Source organism: Peromyscus maniculatus, chromosome 18 (genome assembly GCF_049852395.1).
Source record: "Peromyscus maniculatus bairdii isolate BWxNUB_F1_BW_parent chromosome 18, HU_Pman_BW_mat_3.1, whole genome shotgun sequence".
Classification (NCBI taxonomy): domain Eukaryota; kingdom Metazoa; phylum Chordata; class Mammalia; order Rodentia; family Cricetidae; genus Peromyscus; species Peromyscus maniculatus.
In genome coordinates this window covers 43,338,628-43,356,424 of record NC_134869.1, presented here as the reverse complement: position 1 = coordinate 43,356,424, position 17,797 = coordinate 43,338,628, and the positions used below count along the sequence as shown (strand labels likewise).

Genomic DNA, 17,797 nt, shown 5'->3' with positions numbered 1-17,797 from the left:
AGCTCAGTGGTAGAGCGCTTGCCTAGCAAGCACAAGGCCCTGGGTTCGGTCCTTAGCTCTGAAAAAACAACAACAAAAAAAAAAGAGGTAGACTCTGCCCACCTCTCTGTCTCTCTGTCTCTCTCTTCCTCCCTTTCTGTCTCTTCTCTTCCTCTCTCTTTCTCTCTCATTCCTCCTCTCTCCTCAGCCTTTATCTCCAGAGGATCACTCTGAGTTCCTTCTTCCCTTCCATTAATAAAATCCTCTGTGTGAATGCTGTCTGCATGGTATGAGTGACCTTCCATGGTGCCCCTTGGTTTCCACCAAATCACCACCACAAATCACCTGTTTGCCAAATCACCACCATAAATCACCTGCTTTCCAAATCACCACCATAATCCATCACTTGTTCTCTAAATCACCACCACACATCACTTGTTCTCTAAGTCACCACCACACATCGCCTGTTCTCCAAACCATCACCCGCACATCTGATGCTGAAAAGATTAGTTTCTCCTTCAGGTAATTTTGATGTTTATTTTAAAATGGGTAATTACTCAGGCTAACACTTTGGTCTTTTTGTGGGCTCTCTTCTAGGCTTTCTATGGCTAATCTTTTGGAGTTGCTAATATGGGCCTCAAGTAATTTTTTTTGGGGGGGAGGGGTTGGGCAAATCTCCCAAGTAAAGACATGGAAGGAAGGCTCCGTAGTAGAAGAAGGTGTGTCTGGCTGTAGCTGTCTTGAACAGGCAGTGTTTTTATCTGAAGTAAAGAAGCTTGAGCAAGGCTAGATGTCACTGACCAGTTCGTCTGTCAGGAGGAACAACAGAAGCCTGGGTGACTTGTCATCCTGTACAGTGAGCCCCTTGCCCTGAGCTGACTGAGTCTCAGACACTAGCTGTCCTGGCCGGCCGGACACTGGAAAGAGGTGAGGAGGCCCAGAAGGCTCCTCTGTGGGTCTTGAGCGCGATCTCTATTGCTCATGAGGTCTCAGTGTGTTGATATTTAACATAGCTTTTAACTGTTGGTTTTGTTTTTGTTTTTTTTTTAGGTTAAACTTGTTTCTTAAATGAGATGCCATCCCAGCACTGGACTCATGGGGACTGAGCGTTTCCTCAGGTAATAACAGTCAATGTGTATGAAGCAGTTTCTCTACTCCAGGCTGCAAGCCAAGCATTATACTGCGTTCTCACTAATCGTCACATAACCCTGTGTGGTTGGAAATAGTATTGTGCCCGTTTACTAGATGAGGGGATTTAAATTCAGCTGAGTTTTAAAAGCCTTTTGCTTCAGTCCAAGTGAGAGATGCAGGTAGTTTGGGATAGATGATGTTATTTGTTCATCTCCAGTAAATGCTGTGAATATACAGTGGCTTGGATTGAACTACTGAATTTCTTGTTTTGTTTTGTTTTTCAAGACAGTGTTTCTCTGTTTAACTTTGGAGCCTGTCGTGGAGCTTGTTCTGTAGACCAGGCTGGCCTTGAACTCACAGAGATCTGTCTGCCTCTGCCTCCCAGATGCTGGGATCAAAGGTGTGTGCCATCATACCCAGCTTGAACTACTGAAATTTCTTTTTCTTTTTCTTTTTTTTTTTTTTTTGTTTTTTTTTGTTTTCGAGACAGGGTTTCTCTGTGTAGCTTTGTGCCTCTCCTGAAACTCACTTGGTAGCCCAGGCTGGCCTCGGAACTCACAGAGATCGGCCTGGCTCTGCCTCCTGAGTGCTGGGATTAAAGGCGTGCGTCACCACTGCCCGGCATCTACTGAAATTTCTTAACCTTTTCCAGTAGTAAATGCATCATACTTTAATTTTTTGTTTTTGTTTTTGTTTTCTGAGACAAGGTTTCTCTATATAACAATCTTGGCTGTCCTGGAACTTGATCTTTAGACCAGGCTGGCCTCGAACTCAGAGATCTGCCTGCCTCGGCCTCCTGAGGGCTGAGACTATCACTGCCTGGCATACTTTTAATTTTTTAAAGAAAATATTTTATTTTTGTTTTATGTGTACAAGTGTTTGCCTGCATGTATGTCCATGTATACTACGTATGTGCCCGGTGCCTTTGGAGTCCAGAAGAAGGAGTTGCATTATCTGAAACTGGAGTTACAGATGGTTGTGAGTGCTGATGTGGCTGCTGAGAACTGGACCCAGGTCCTCTGTAAGAGCAGCCAGTGCTCTTAACTGCTGAGCCATCTCCCCAGTTCTTACAGCATACATTTTGCTTTTCTTTAAAACAGCAGACATATCTTTGGTAAAGAAAAATCCAGTTTAGGATTTTTGTTTGTTTGCTGGAGACAAGGTCTCACTAGGTAGCCTTGACTGGCCTGGAACTCACTATATAGATCAGGCTGACCTCAACCTCATGAGATCCGCGTGTCTCTGCCTCCCAGTGCTGGGATTAAAGGTGTGTGCCACCATGCCTGGCTCCAATTTATCTTTTTTTTTTTTTGGTTTTTTCGAGACAGGGTTTCTCTGTGTAGCTTTGTGCCTTTCCTGGAGCTAACTTGGTAGCCCAGACTGGCCTCGAACTCACAGAGATCCACCTGGCTCTGCCTCCCAAGTGCTGGGATTAAAGGCGTGCACCACCACCGCCCGGCCCAATTTATCATTTTTAACCCCAGAAAATTTCTGGAAACTGGGAGTGGTGGTGTATGTCAACAATCCCAACTATTCAGGATGCTGAGGCAGAAGGACCACACATTTGAGACCTGCCTGGGCAACTATGCAAGACTCTGTGTCAGATAAATTGAAAAACAAACAAACAAACAAACCACTTACTACATTTATTACTCCTGTGTGTGTGGTGTGCACTTGCCGTAGTACACATGTGGAGGCCCGAGGCCAGCCTGTAGCGTTCTCTTTCCACCATGTGTGGGTCTCGGGAACTGAACTCAGGTCCTCAGGTTTGGTGGCCAGTGCCTTTACCCACTGAGCCGTTTCTCTGTTCCAAACAAATGTCTAGAAGGCAGCCAGGGGCTCACTCAACTGAGGAAGATTACTTGCTGCTTTTCTAGAGGGTGCTAGTTCAGTTCCCAGCCCCCATGTTGGGTGGCTTAGAGCTGTCTATAATTCCAGCTCCAGAAAACCTGATACCTTCTTCTTGCCTCTCTGGACTCCTACATACATGTGGCACACAGACACACACATACAAAAGTAAAAATGTCTATTTATTTTTAAGGCAGCCAAGTGTGGGTGGCTCATACTTGTTATCCCAGCTGTTCGGAGGCTGAGGCAGGAAGGTCATAGGTTCAAAAACTACCTGTCCTTGTGAGTGCCTGGCTGCCTCTCAAAAAAATATTACAGGGACTAGGGATGTAGGTAAGTGATAGAGGCCTTGCCTGCCATGGGAAAGGCATTAGGTTCAGTCCTCAGAAAAACTCTGTTCTAGGACCAAGGCTATAACTTAATGATAAAGCCTTCGTTTAGCATGTGAGAGAACCTAAGTTTGGTCCTGGGCGCTGAAAAAAAACAACAGAACAGCAACTCTCTCTCTCTCTTTTTTTTTTTTCCGAGACAAGGTTTCTCTGTGTAGCTTTGCGCCTTTTCTGGAACTCACTTTGGAGACCAGGCTGGCCTCGAACTCACAGAGATCCTCCTGCCTCTGTCTCCTGAGTGCTGGGATTAAAGGCGCGTGCCACCACTGCCCGGCTAACAGCAACTCTCTTAAAATATTTATAAAGGATTATTTCTTACGCAGCCTCTTGTTGATTTCCTTTCTTGACATACAGCTTTAAGGAACCTAGTTATGAGCCCCCCTCCCCATTTTTTTATGGGGTACTGGGGTTGAGCACAGTACGTTGCTGTCTTGGTTACGTTTACTGTTGCTATGATGAAACAAGTGACCCAAAGCAGCTGAAGGAGGAAGGGGTGTGGCTTACATCGAGGGGAGCCCAGGCAGGAACTCACCCAGGCAGGAACCTTGGAGACAGGGACTGCTGCAGAGGTCGGAAGGGTGCTGCTTGCAGCTCTGCTCCGCCTGGCTTGTTCAGCCTACTTAGCACTCAGGACCACCTGTCCAGGGAAGGCACCAGCCTGGTCTTATGGAGACGTTTTCTCAAGTGAGGTTTCCCTGGGTCTTAGATGACATAAACTAGCCAGCACAATTGCCCAGGCTGGCTATGATCTCACTCTGATCAGGCTGGCTTTGACCAGGATCCATGTGTTCTGAATAGTTGGGCCCAGCTAATACCGTTATTTCCGGGACCACTTGTTGTACCTAAGTGGAAAAACTAGAAGTGATGGTGTGTTTTCCGTGCCTGTAGTCCCAGCATCCAGGAAGCCGAGCTATTGCTAAGCTGTGCCCTGTGCTTACTCGACTCACTGTTACCAAGTTTTTAGTTTGGTCCTGTTAACAGTAAAGTGCTACTTAAATTGGTTGATTACAAACCTGTGTGTGGCCTTTCACGTGGTGGGCAGGTACTCTACTGTTGAGCTACATCCCTAGCCTTTGGAGTTGTGAAATAAGTCTTTTTTCTGGATTCCGGGGGGGTCTGGAACTTGTTCTGTAGTCAGACTGTTGTTAAGTTTGGTCTCTCTTGCATGTTCCTCCTGAGTGATAGGATTACAGGCCTGCACTACCAAGCCTGGTACCTCACTGTGGTTTTTGTTTTACATGCCGTCATGACTAATGATGTGGAATGTTTTTAATGTACTTCCCACTTATTTATGTCCTTTGGAAGAGTGCTTGTTTAACTTTGTTGTCTCTTTCCTATTTTACATTTATTCAGTGTGGGGTATTGGTTGTGTGCGTGCACCCGGGCCGTGGTCTGCATGTGGAGGTCAGAGGGCACCTGAGGCAGTCAGGTCTCTTCTGTCATGTGGGTTCTAGGGGTTGAGCTCACGTGGTCAGGCTTGACAGACAGCACCTTACTGCACATACCTTAGTGAGGTTCTTGAGACATGGGCTCTCCATAGGTAGCACACACTGGCCTCAGATTCATGATCTTCTTGCTTCAGCTTTCCACACGCTGGGATCATAGGTGTGTACCACCATGCTAGGCTTCATGTTTTGTTTTATTTTAATTTTTTATGTGTGTGAGTGCTTGGCTGAATGTATGCATTCAGTGCCCATAGAGGTTAGGAGAGGACATCAGCTCCTTTGGGGCTGATACTACAGATGCTGTGAGCCACCACGTGGGTGCTGGGTCCTCTGAAACCCAGGTCCTCTGGAAGAGCAACCAGTGCTTTTAACTGCTGAGCCGTCTCTCCAGCCCCATTATGCATTTTACTTTGTTTGCCCCCCAAGGCCTGGAATATGACTGAGTGGTCGAGGACTTGCCTGGCATACAAGGCCATGGGTTTGGTCCCCAGCACCATGAAAAACTGAACAGTTGACTTGTGCGCATGCATGTCCATGCATTAAGTGCAAGTTTCTCGAGATAGTCTGCGTATTAAACAGCCTGGGCTACATGTGAGGTTTCCATTGTTGAGAATTGTTTTTAGAGACTTGATCATTTCCTTTTGACACACAAGATTTGAACTTTTATGACTTTAATTCATTTCTATTTTCGTTTGTACTTTGTGTATGTGAGTGTTTCGCCTGCATGTGTGTCTGTGCATCATGTGTGTGCAGTGACAGAGAAGGCAGGAAGAGGGTGTTGGAGTCCCGGGGACTGGAGTTTACACATGGTTGTGAGCCACTCTGTGGGTGCTGGGACTCGAACTTGGGTCCTCGCAAGAGCAGCTGATGCACTTCACTGCTGAGCCATCTCCAGCCCCTTCCCTCCTCTTTGTGAGATGGCTTCACTGTACAGCTCCTGTCTAGCCTGGGCTCACTATGCATCAGGCTGGTCTCCAGCTCACAGAGACTGCTGCCTCTGCCCCCACACCTGGCTTTGTTTCTTTCCTCTGTTCTTGGTTTTTGTTTGTTTGTTTGTTTTGTTTTTCTGAGACAGGGTTTCTCTGTGTAGTCCTGGCCGTCCTGGAACTCGTCCTGTAGACCAGGCTGGCCTTGAACTCACAGAGATCCGCCTGACTCTGCCTCCTGAGTGCGGGATTAGAGGTGTGTGCCGCCACCGCCTGGCACCAGTCCTCTTTGTATTGTTCTAATTTAGTATATGTACTGTTGAAGTAAGCACTATTACTGACTTCAATTTTGTTTTCACAGTTATTTGTGTGTGTGTGGTGGTGCACAGTACACATGTGTGCCCTGGCATGTATGTAGAGGGTAGAGGATGGCTTGAAGGAGTTCTGTCCTTCCACCCACCCTGTGGGTTTCAGTGCTCAAACTCGGGTTGCCAGGCTTGGTGGCAGTGCCTTTATTCTGTTGAGCCATCCGACTGGCCTGTCTCTGTACTTTTTTTTTTTTTTTTTAATTTATTTTATGTGCATTGGTGTGAGGGTGTCAGATCCCCTGGAACTGGAGTTAGAGACAGTTGTGAGCTGCCATGTGGGTGCTGGGAATTGAACCCGGGTCCTCTGGAAGAACAGCCAGTGCTCCTACCTGCTGAGCCATCTCTCCAGCCCTGTTTCTGTGTTTTTTAACTCCAAAAATTCTACTTGGTTCTGACTTCTTTTCATAATTTTTAGCATCTTAATGATTTTTATTTATTTTATTTATTTATTTGTGTGGGTATTTTGCCTACATGTGTACTACTTTCATGACGGGTGCCTGTGGGGTCCAGAAGAGGGTATCAGATGACTTGGAACTGGAGTTACAGTTTCAAGCTGCCATGTCCTCTGTTAGAAGAAGCAGTGCTCTTAACTGCTGAGCTCCCCCCCCTCTGTGTGTGTGTGTGTGTGTGTGTGTGTGTGTGTGTGTGTGTGTGTGTGTGTGATCATATTCTAGATAAGTGTTACATCACTTAGTTACGTCTTCACCCCCTCTATTTTTTGAGATAGGGTTTCACTATGTAGCCTGAGCTGGCCAGGCGCTGTCTGTGTGGACTGGACTGGTCTACACCTCACTTTGCCTCTCAGGGTTAGTGAGGGTTTGTGCCACCTCTCCTGGCCTTATCTCTTTTATTTTGAGACAGTTTCATTTCTCACTAAGTTGCTCAGCCTGGTCTTAAACTTGGTCTGCCGTCCAGGCAGGCCTTGAATTTGTCCTCTTGTTGAACCTCTTAACTTAGATGTAGGCCTCTGCCGCCTGGTCAGACAGGTACTCTAAACTTGACACACTGTTTTCATACTCTCCTTTAGCTTTTTAGACATGATTTCAGTGTTTGAATTTATTTTAAACTGATTTAAACATGCTTTAGTAATGGTGAACCCAGTGCCTGGGCTTCCTGAGTTTGAGGTTTTGTTTGTTTTATTCCCGTTTTTTTTTTTTGTTGTTGTTGTTGTTATATGCCATAATTCAGGGTAATATACTGATTTTATGTAGTATGATGGCTAACCCTTATTATCAACTTGACTGAATTGAGAGTCACCTAAGAAACTGAGGTACATCTTGCTGTGTCTCTGAGGCTGTTTCTTGAGAGGATTAACTGAGAAAAGACCTGTTCTGAATATGAGTGGCCCTGTTCCCTAGGCTGGGGGCCACAAAGAAGAAGAAAAGAACAAAGCCTGTCTGAGTGGTGACTTTGATTGGCTTCCATTCTTTTTCTCTGTGACTGAACTAAGCTGTTTCGCTAGGCCTTCCTTTCCAAGTTAGATGAAGCCTGTGAGACTGTGAGCCACATGAGTCCTTCCTGGGGCCGGGATGTAGCTCAGTGGGGTAGATTGCTTACCTAGTATGCATGGGGAGGCTTGGGTTCAGTCTCAGCACGGCATAAAACAGGCGTAATGGCATGCTGTTGCTAGCATTTGGGAAGTAGGAACAGGAAATTCAGAAGTTCTAGGTCATTCTCCACTTCTTAGAGGATTTGAAGCCAGTCTGAGCTACCCGACACTCTGGTTCAAAAAACAAAGGAAAAACTCAATTAAATCATCTGTGTTAGCTAATTTGATCTCAGGGATGGATAGTAACTAATACATGTACAGTAATATAAAAGGAATCCTCACAGTAGTGTCGTATTTCTTCTCTCCTAGCCACTGTCGTGTTCTGACCTTGTACTTCATGTGTTTATACCAATTGTTAATATGATTTAACTAGTTCACTTTAAACAGTTGATTGCCTCTGAAAGATAAGTAGTGGACCAGAGTAAGTGTCTGTGTTTGCTCATGTAAGTATCATGTCTGGTACTCTTGATTCCTTTGTGTAGACCTGATTTCTACTTTATCTTTACTGCCTGAAAGACTAGTTTAGGAACCCTGATGATGAGTTTTGTGTGTCTGGTAGGCAGTCTTTTTTTTTTTTTTTTTCATTTTGAGGCAGGATCTCTGTTGCTCTGGCTGCAGTGCTAAGAATTGAACCTAGGGCTCTGTGTGTACTGATAAGTCCATTCTCTGCCACTGGACCCTTGGCCAACACCTTATAGTCTTCTATCTTTTTCTTGTGAAATAGGTATGTATTAATAGGAAGTTAATAAAACACAAACAGCGGTGCCCATGGACCTTCTACCTAGTCCCCTGTGGCACCACTACATAGCTGTGGTTCAGTATTACAGCTGGGGTGGGGGGGGATGGGGGGGTGGGGGGGGTTGCCACGGTGAGATAGGCAGCTTTTTCCAGACTTTCTCTCAGGAGTCTGCCATGTGTGCCGTGTGTGTGTGTGTGTGTGTGTGTGTGTGTGTGTGTGTGTGTGTGTGTGTGTATGTCTGTGTGAGTGCTTCTGTACAGTGTCATCATCTGAACGTTTGTATTTACCATCAAGGTCTAGAATTATTGGTGAAATTATTGAGGCCACTCCACTTAGTAAAAGGAAGATTTATTTAGTGGGTAACTTACAAAAAGGGAAAGGTAGGTCGCAGGGTCTGGGGAAAGTGTATCGCAGTCCAGCGGTGTTCTCTGGAGCTCTGCTCGGTCCTCCTCCACCGTTCAGGGTCCCAGGAACAGAGAGAGTGCTCGCCCATCCAGGTCTCGGGTCTCCAGGCGCCTCCCCTGGCCCCACCTCGTAGGCGTGACAGTTGCCAGAGTCTCAATGGGGGTTGGAACTTCCAGATCCAAGCTGGAATGGCTACCCACTACATCTCCCCCTTTTTGTCTAAATAAGAAGGTACTAAACTAATACAAGACTATATACAAAGGAATGGTTATCAAATATTGTCCAGGAATAATGAGGGATAATGACCTAGATAAGATGGAACTGTAACCAATATGAACAATATCAAGCAAGAAACACATACTAAAATCTAGAGAAGTATAGTACATAGGTAAATGGCATGTTATAAAGATTATTCTAAAAGGTGTCCTATCCTAAAGAACCTGAATCTAATACTTAATATGTTCTATCTAAGATATTACATATACTAAGTTGTAACTATAACTGCTAGTCTTCAATCCCATCAAAGACCTGAGAAGGAACATAATGGTACCTGAGAAATGGTAGATGGATGCAAGCAACTTTCGGGAATCTTGCAAGAGTAGACCAAGACAGCTGGCAGCCTGGACAGTCACCTAATGTTTCTCAGCATTGTTGGTGCATTCAAATTGGCTACAGACCTAGAGTATCTGACAGACCATTTTCTTTCTTTCTTTTTTCTCTGTGTAGCTTTGCGCCTTTCCTGGGACTCACTTGGTAGCCCAGGCTGGCCTCGAACTCACAGAGATCCGCCTGGCTCTGCCTCCCGAGTGCTGGGATTAAAGGCATGCGCCACCACCACCCGGCCAGACCATTTTCAGAAGCAGGAATTCTGAAAGACCATCTTACCCTGTCTTGGCAGAGTACAGTGGTCGCTTTCCTTGTGTCCCGCTTGTCCAGAAAGGACAGCATTGCATTCATACTGTCAGCTGTCAAGGTAAGGGCAGTTCTTTGCCCAGTAGGCCATTTTGTGCCAAAAAGACAAACTTCCAAATGGAAATGTCTTAGAAGCCCAACATTCTCTCGGGATCAAATTGGTGCAGCCAGGAGCAATTGTGTCTCACGTCAACAGAATTCTAAGTTATTTAAATGCCATATTCTCTAGGTCTATGAAGTGTTTGAAGATTACCTGTCCATCTGACCTATGTATCTGTAAATCTGGATAACCTAACTAACGTAACTATAGAGATGACAGGCATAGGACTATAAATCTATAAGTCTTATCTACCGAAATAACCTAAGGACTAAGGCTTCACTCACGTAAACAAGGTAAACAGTCTATAAGCAAATGTATGGTGAAGAACGATGACTTCAAAATTGTGACAATACACAAAATATTTATAACAGAGGTAGGAATATATAGTGCGATATGCAATATGACAATAATCTTAAATATATATCAATATACAGAATATCCTAAACAGAAGTAGAACATAAAGTATGACAGATATAAATTTACATTTGTATCAATATAAAAATATTTCAAATAAGAGTAGAAATATATGTACATTATAACAAATATAGTTCTGTATTTATATCAATATACAAATTATCTTAAACAGGAGTATAAAAATAGTTTACATTTGTATCAACATATAAGAATCTATAACGGGCTGGAGAGATGGCTCAGAGGTTAAGAGCACTGACTGTTGGTGTGTCTTCCAGAGGTCCTTAGTTCAATTCCCAGCAACCACATGGTAGCTCACAACCATCTGTAATGAGATCTGGTGCCCTCTTCTGGCCTGAAGTCATACATGTTGTATACATAATAAATAAATCTTTAAAAAAAAAAAAGAATCCATAACAGTACAAATTACAGTGCAAATTATCTAAGGTTGCTATTTTACTAAATTTATTTACTAGTATATACAATGATCTACCATCATATCTTATACCTATCCATTCCATTTCTTCTCCCCCTCCTTTTTTTTAGAATACTGAGTCTAATATTTTCTTCCACCCTCAACCCTATAACCGTCATCCATAACCCTGAGAATTATGAAACCTAAGGGAGAAGGGGCGTCGTTTTCTTAGGATTGCTTCCTGCCGTTTAGGGGGTGATGTTATCTCTGTTGGGTACTGTGAGAAAGCTCAGATAGTTAAATCTCAGTTAGACTAACTGTAGGTTCTGCAGCAAGTTTTAGAGTAATGGGTAAGATTGTCTGAAATTCTGGCAAGAAGTGTAGTATGATGATGATTACCATGGCATCATTCTGGATTGGGTAGAGTTGTTGTTGTTGGGGCCCCATCTTCCTTCTGGAGACTTCTGAGATTGCTATTGGAAAAACTTATTTGTTATCAAAAATGGGAGGTTTGGATTTAAAGAGCACATAGCATGTAAGAAAGGATTCTGAGAAATCAAGAGTAAGCATGGAGAGAATTAGAATTTAGAAGACAATGGTCCTTTTATATTGTTTTCCTTCTGTCCCACACCAGAGGGCTCTTCTGATACAGGACTGAAGAATCTCTCAAACTTTTCTTTTAGCAATATGCTTGGGTTTAGAGAAGGAGTGAGCCAATTCCATCTCCAAAGCCAGCCTGGCTTATTATTGAATTGGAACCACAACTTTTCTAGATTGGTAGAGAGATAGATGTTAGACAGTGAGATTTTATTGTGTATAGATTGGTACCAATAGATTCTTCCTTTCTGCTGTAAACATCCGGATATCCAAGGCCTTATGAGTTTTGGAAGATGGGTATTTCCATTATCCTGGAAAGACAAAAATAGAACCCTACCCCACCCTTTGATTGTTAAATTTTTCTTACAACTTGTAGAGATGTCACATTGGTGGATGATCTTTTACTTCTCTTCATCAAGGGTGTTTCCTGTTGGAATCGATCCCTGACAGGATCTTTCCTGTTGAGCTCACTAACTATACCCACCTCCTCCTCCATGTTCCAACTCTGTGTCCCTGGTCCCGTGGCACCACCGGTGTTTTCGCTCTGTATTACTGTTCTGTATTATTCGCTCTGTATTAGTGTTATTTCAGGGTTGTGTGGACACAAGACCAGGCTTGTGCATAGGACTCACTGGCTGTAGTCCAGTGGCCGAGTACTTTGCATGCACAAGATCCTGGGCTTGATCCTCAGCGCCTCACCAAAAAAGTGTGCGACTAGACTTGAAAACAGTGTAATCCTCTGAGAGAAAAGAATTTTTTTCTGAGTTTTTGTTCATGTTAACAATTTGTTCCTTTTTGGTGTTGAATACTCTTCCTTGGAATGGCTGGATCACAATTTAATTTTTTTGTTCATTGAAGGACTTTGTTGTTGCTTACAATAGAACTACTGAAAAAAAAAAGAACTACTGTAAATATTCGTGTATATATTTTTCTGTAAATGTAAGTTTTTATACTGGAATTAATGTCCAGGATTGCAGTTGCTGAGTAGTATGGTGATTATATGTTTCACTTGATAGGACATTGTCACACCGTCTTCTGTTGTGATTTACCCTCACACATTCGTGTCTGTGCTGAATGAGTGGCGCCTGCTCTCCTCCCTCCCTCCCTGTTATGCTGGAGATGGACCCTGGGCCTCACACACCTCACATGTGCCAGTCAAGCGCTGTGACTGTTCCCCCGCACAGTACTAAGATTGATGTAGAGTGATACATTTAGTAAATCATGAAATTAAAATTAGTTGAATTTTAAACCCACAATTTATTTATAGGTTTGTTTGTTTGTTCATGTATTTATTTATTATTTTGTGTGCATGAGTGTTTTGCCTGCATGTATGTACATGCTTTACAAATGTGCCTGCTGCCTTTGGAGGCAAGAAGGAGTCAGATACCCTAGAACTAGAGTTACAGACAGTTGTGAGCTACTATGTGGGTGCTGGCAACTGAAGTCCCATCCTTTTTAAGAGCAGCAAGTGCTCTTAACCACTGAACCATCTCTCAAACTCCTACCTATAGCTTTAAACTGTGTTTCCCTAAAGGCTAATGATTTTTTTCTTTCTTTTTTTAAAGTATTTTTTTTTTATTAAGAGATTTTCTATTTATATTAACCACGGATTCCCCTGTCCTCTCTCCTCCCACCCTCCCATGATTTTTAACATGTCTGTTTATATCTACCTGTTTTCTAAGCTTTTTTTTTAACTGTTAAATTTTGAGATTTCTTTGTTTATTTTAGGTTTATATGATGGTTTATAGTATTTAGTCTTCAGCTTATTTTCACCCAAGACAGTAGTTCTCAACTTTCCTAATGCAGCAACCCTTTAGTTTAATACAGTTCCTCATGGTGTGGTGACCCCCAACCATAAAATTATTTTTGTTGCTACTTCATAACTGTAATCTTGGTACTGTTATGAAATGTAATATAAATATCTGTGTTTTCCAGTGGTCTCTTAGGTGACCCCATGAAATGGTTGTTGACCCCAAGGGGCTCACAATGCACAGGTTGAGAACCACTGACCTAAGACCTCTAGAATCCTTGGAATGTCTCAGTTTTCAGTTGTGGTTTCACTCAGGAAACATCTTGGACTCTGTCCTCACACTAGGCTCTCCCTCCCTGTAACATTATTTGGAAATGTGCTATACGCTAAAGCATTCAGCTTTGATAATCATGAATTTTCCATCCCTCAGGAATCATTGCCTTTCATTCCTATCCTGAGACAGAATGTCTTAAACCATTGTTTCACCATTTTGCCTTTTAAGTTGTCTTTTGTTAGGATTATAACGTCTGGTCCTTTTACTACATGCTATCCGGAAGTAGGATTCTGCTCCCCCCACACACATGAAGTTGTCATTGACACTGAGTACACCAGTTGTTACGACTACTGCCCAGTCGTTTCTCTCTCCGGATCATCAAAAGGCCAAGGAGAGCTGAGACAAAAAGATACTTACAGAGCCCAGCACTCAGGAGGCAGAGACGGGAGGATCTCTGTGAGTTCCAGGCCAGTCAGAACTGGGTGGTGAGACTCTGTCTCAAAAGAAAAGAAGGTACTTTTTGTTGTGCCTGTTAAGACCCATACACAATATAATGAAAGGATTTAGTGCATGATAATATTTCCTTTCCCCTTTTCCTCGCATCCTTCCTTTTCTGCCCTTAGCCACCTTTTTTCTTCCTCTTCTTTCTTCACTTTTTTTCTTTCTTTCTTTTTTTTTTTTTGAGACAGCATCTCAGCATCTCACTCTGTAGCCCAGGTTGGTTTTGAACTCATGGCATCTCTCCTGCCTCAGCCCTCCAAAGGTTGGGATTTATGAGTATGAGCCTCTGTTCAGCTTATATATCTTTTCTTGTTGTGGGTTCTGTTCTTTGGGTATACTGTTGAATTCTAGGGATTGTATGGTTTTCCTTTTCCCCCTTCCCATCAGAATGGCCATATTTGTAAAAAGCACAGTTTCTAGGGCCGGGCGGTGGTGGCGCACGCCTTTAATCCCAGTACTCGGGAGGCAGAGCCAGGTGGATCTCTGTGAGTTTGAGGCCAGCCTGGGCTACCAAGTGAGTCCCAGGAAAGGCGCAAAGCTACACAGAGAAACCCTGTTCCGAAAAACCAAAAAAAAAAAAAAAAAAAAAAGCACAGTTTCTGTCTTTAAAAGGAAAGTTGATGAATTAAAGAAGCTTCTGCATTCCAAGTCTCTATAGATAGCTCTCCTCTGCTCCTTGTTTGGTGGTGGGATGGTGTTGTGTTGACTGTACATTAAAGTTTAATGATACGGTTCGTACACTGGGAATTCTTAAAAATTGTTTTTTCCCAAAGCTGCCCTTATTCATGAAGGAATCTCAGTGGGATATGGTATTGCTATGGAACTACTCAAAACACCTCAAGAGACGGTTTCTTCGGAACTGTTTTCTGGAATTAGTTCTTAGTAACTGTGCCTGAGCTCTGGGAGTCTTGTTTTGAGGGGCTCTTGACAGAGAAATGGTCTTTGTTTTGTAGAGAGACTCCTGTAATGTAGCCCAGGTTGGCCTTGACCACTGTGTAAGCCGGTTTTTTCTCCGACTTGCCTTACCTCCTGCCTTACCTCCCCAGGTGCTGGGATTGCTGTTATGCCACCATGCCCAGTATTCATATTGTCAGTGAGTAGAAGTATGGTCACCCTAGTGAGTCTCAGATCTTTTTATATTAGAATTAGTTTATCTGCATGGTTAAGTGATTTGCTTCAAAATAAAATGTTGGCTATCATTTTTGTTATTTAATCTTTACTAAGCAACGCAAGATTTGGGCCACCAATTGTATTCTATTAACCCCATCATTAAGGGAATTTTCAGAAGTAAAGATTTAGCATGAGTCCCCTGGGTGCAGGAGAGCAGGTAGGCTGACCAACTCAGCTACCACCCAGGCCCAGATCCAGGGCTTTGAGTTGGCTCACTCCCAACACCTGCTCTGTCTGTGAGTTGCTGGAGTGTGTGACGTGGCTGGTCGTACAGAACCAAAGCTGCAGGATCTCCATGACTCGGGACAACAGCAGGATATCCAAGGAGTCTCAGTGAGGGTCCAGTGTTGATGGTGCAGCAGAAGCCAGAGGCCTTAGACCAGGCCATTGACTCATTGTAGTGAACATTTGCTGGTTGGACCAAAGGTTGTACGGTGTGACACACCCATGACACACTGCAGCTTCCATGCGAGACTTTTTTTTGGCGGGGAGGCAGGCGGATTTGGAAGGACTGGGAAATGAGTGGGATTGGGGTACGTGATGTGAAATTTACAAAGAGTCAATTTTTTAAAATTATGGAGAAAAAAAGAGCTTTCATGGTATCTTCTGTTACAAAGTCACCATCACAATTCTGAGCTTCTGGTTAGTTTCTAGTAAGCAAGCCCAGCAGAAAGCTCCACACTAGAGCTGTTAGGAGGGGATTGTTTTCTTCTCCTGGTTCCGTTGCTGAGTTCTAGACCTTTACTTTATCAGAGAAATAGACCTTAAGTTGATTGTTGATGGTGTTCAATTTGCCCAGTCCTTCTTAGTGTCTAATTCCTCATTCTCTGAACATAGCATCCATGTTTGATTTTGGGATGTGCCAATCAGCTTCAGTAATTGTACACCTTGAAGCATTTTTAGACATTTATAGCTTTGTATTTTTGGCTTAGAATATGGTGTGTTGGAACTTTTTAGGTTTTTTGTGTCTGTTTTTTTGTTTGTATGTTTGTTTGAGACAGGAACTCATTATGTAGCCCTAGGGCGCTGGCCTGCAGTTTGCAGTGTGAACCAGGCTGGCCTCTGGCTCACAGAAATCTACCTGCCTCTGCTTCCTGAGTGCTGGGATTGAAGGCGTGCACTACCAAGCCTGGCTGGCTGGCTGGCTGGCTGGCTGGCTTCCTTCCTTCCTTCCTTCCTTCCTTCCTTCCTTCCTTCCTTCCTTCCTTCCTTCCTTCCTTCCTTCCTTCCTTCCTTCTCTCCCTCCCTCTCTCTCTTTTCTTTTCTTTTTTTAAGTTGGGATAAAAGTATGTACTTCTGTTTTATCACATTGTAGTAGGCACTTAAAACCAGACTTAGGGCCGTGAGGTAGTTAGCAGATAAAATACCTGATGACCCGAATTCAATCCCTGGAATCCACGTGAAGGTACACAGAAGGAAGCAGTCCACTAATGACCTCTCACTCCATGCATGCACTGTGGCACGCACAGCAGACACAAAACCAACCAAACCAGAGCTTTGGTAGAGTCGGATTCGCTGTTTTCTTTGGTTGTTGCTGGTGGGATTATGTATAAAGTTACTGAATAGTATTAGAGTATTAGTGCCCCTGCAGACAAAGAGAAGTTAAAGAGCAGAAATGTCTTTATATTGAAGACACACTGTTTTTTTTTAAGCTTCTTTTTTTTTTTTTAAAGGAAACTGACCTGAAGTTTGAGAAAGCAGTTAAGAGAAGTAGCTGTATATGAACAATTACTTCTCTTCATACCAAACTTACCAACATACTATATTGTGTATATTACATAGATATGTTTACATGTTGATGTTGGCATATCAGGTAGCCATGCCATATTGCTTCTCTCTTCATGCCTAACTGTATTATATGTATGTGCTTACATGTTGATGTTGGAATATCAGGTCATCATTGCATATTTGCATTTTTGTAGTTAATGATTTGTTAATACTTATTTTGTCAAGACCTATTTAAGAGAAATGAATCTAGTTGATTTTTTTGTTTTGAATCAGAACCTCATGTATTCTAGTTTGGTCTCCAACCCACTTGCAGTCCAGCATCTTAAGTTCCTGGTCCTCCTGCTCTTGTCTCCCGGCACCAGAATTACAAGTGTGTGCTCATTGTCGTTGATATCTTACTTTGCTTCACACGACGCTCTTAAGGCTCATCACGTTGCACGTACAGGCTTTCTTTGTTAAGACTGTATAATATTCCACTGTGTATATGTACAGAAGTCTTAGGGGTTTTGTTGCTGTGAAGAGACACCATGACCATGGCAACTCTATCAAGAAGTTGGGGTGACTTGCTTATAGTTTCAGAGGTCCAGTCCATTCTCATCATGACGGGGAGCATGGTGGCATGCAGGCAGAGGTGGTGCTGGAGCTGAGCATGCTGCATCTTGCAGGCAACAGGAGATCAACTGACTGTTACACTGAGGGAAGCTTGAGAAAAAGACCTCAAAGCCACCCCTTCAGTGACACACTTACTCCAAAAAGGCCACACCTCCTCATAGCGCCACTTCCTTTGGGGTCATTTTCTTTCAAACCACACAGCTACCTTTGGATGGACATTTGGGTGCTTCCCCCTTTCAGCTATTGTGAATAATCCTGCTGTGCACGTGGATATACAAGTGTCTGTGTGAGACCGTGTTACGTTGTTTTAAATATGTTCCAGAAGTGGAATCAGGGCTAGGATGTGCACTGCAGTGGGAAGAATTGATGGTAATAAAGCCATCAGACTTCCGTGGAGTCAGTGAAGGGAACCTAAAGTAGGGTCATGAACAGAAACGGGGCCTGCTTTTGTGTCACCGTTAGACCGTCATATGGAGCAGGGTGACTGCAGAGCCTGTTGATGGTAGCCTTGCTTCATCAGATCTGCTGTGAACCATTTAACCACATTA

General features: G+C 43.5%; 1 protein-coding gene across 17 annotated transcripts in view; it reads left to right on the top strand.

Annotated features, from left to right (window-relative positions):
- R3hdm2 (R3H domain containing 2) overlaps window positions 1–17,797 on the top strand; it is a 125,848-nt gene that overhangs the window by 19,493 nt on the left and 88,558 nt on the right. For all 17 annotated transcript variants that reach the window (XM_076554109.1, XM_076554097.1, XM_076554105.1 and 14 more), the window contains one exon: window positions 1,030–1,097. The gene's annotated coding sequence lies outside the window, so the exon portion shown is untranslated. The remainder of the gene's footprint in view (window positions 1–1,029; window positions 1,098–17,797) is intronic.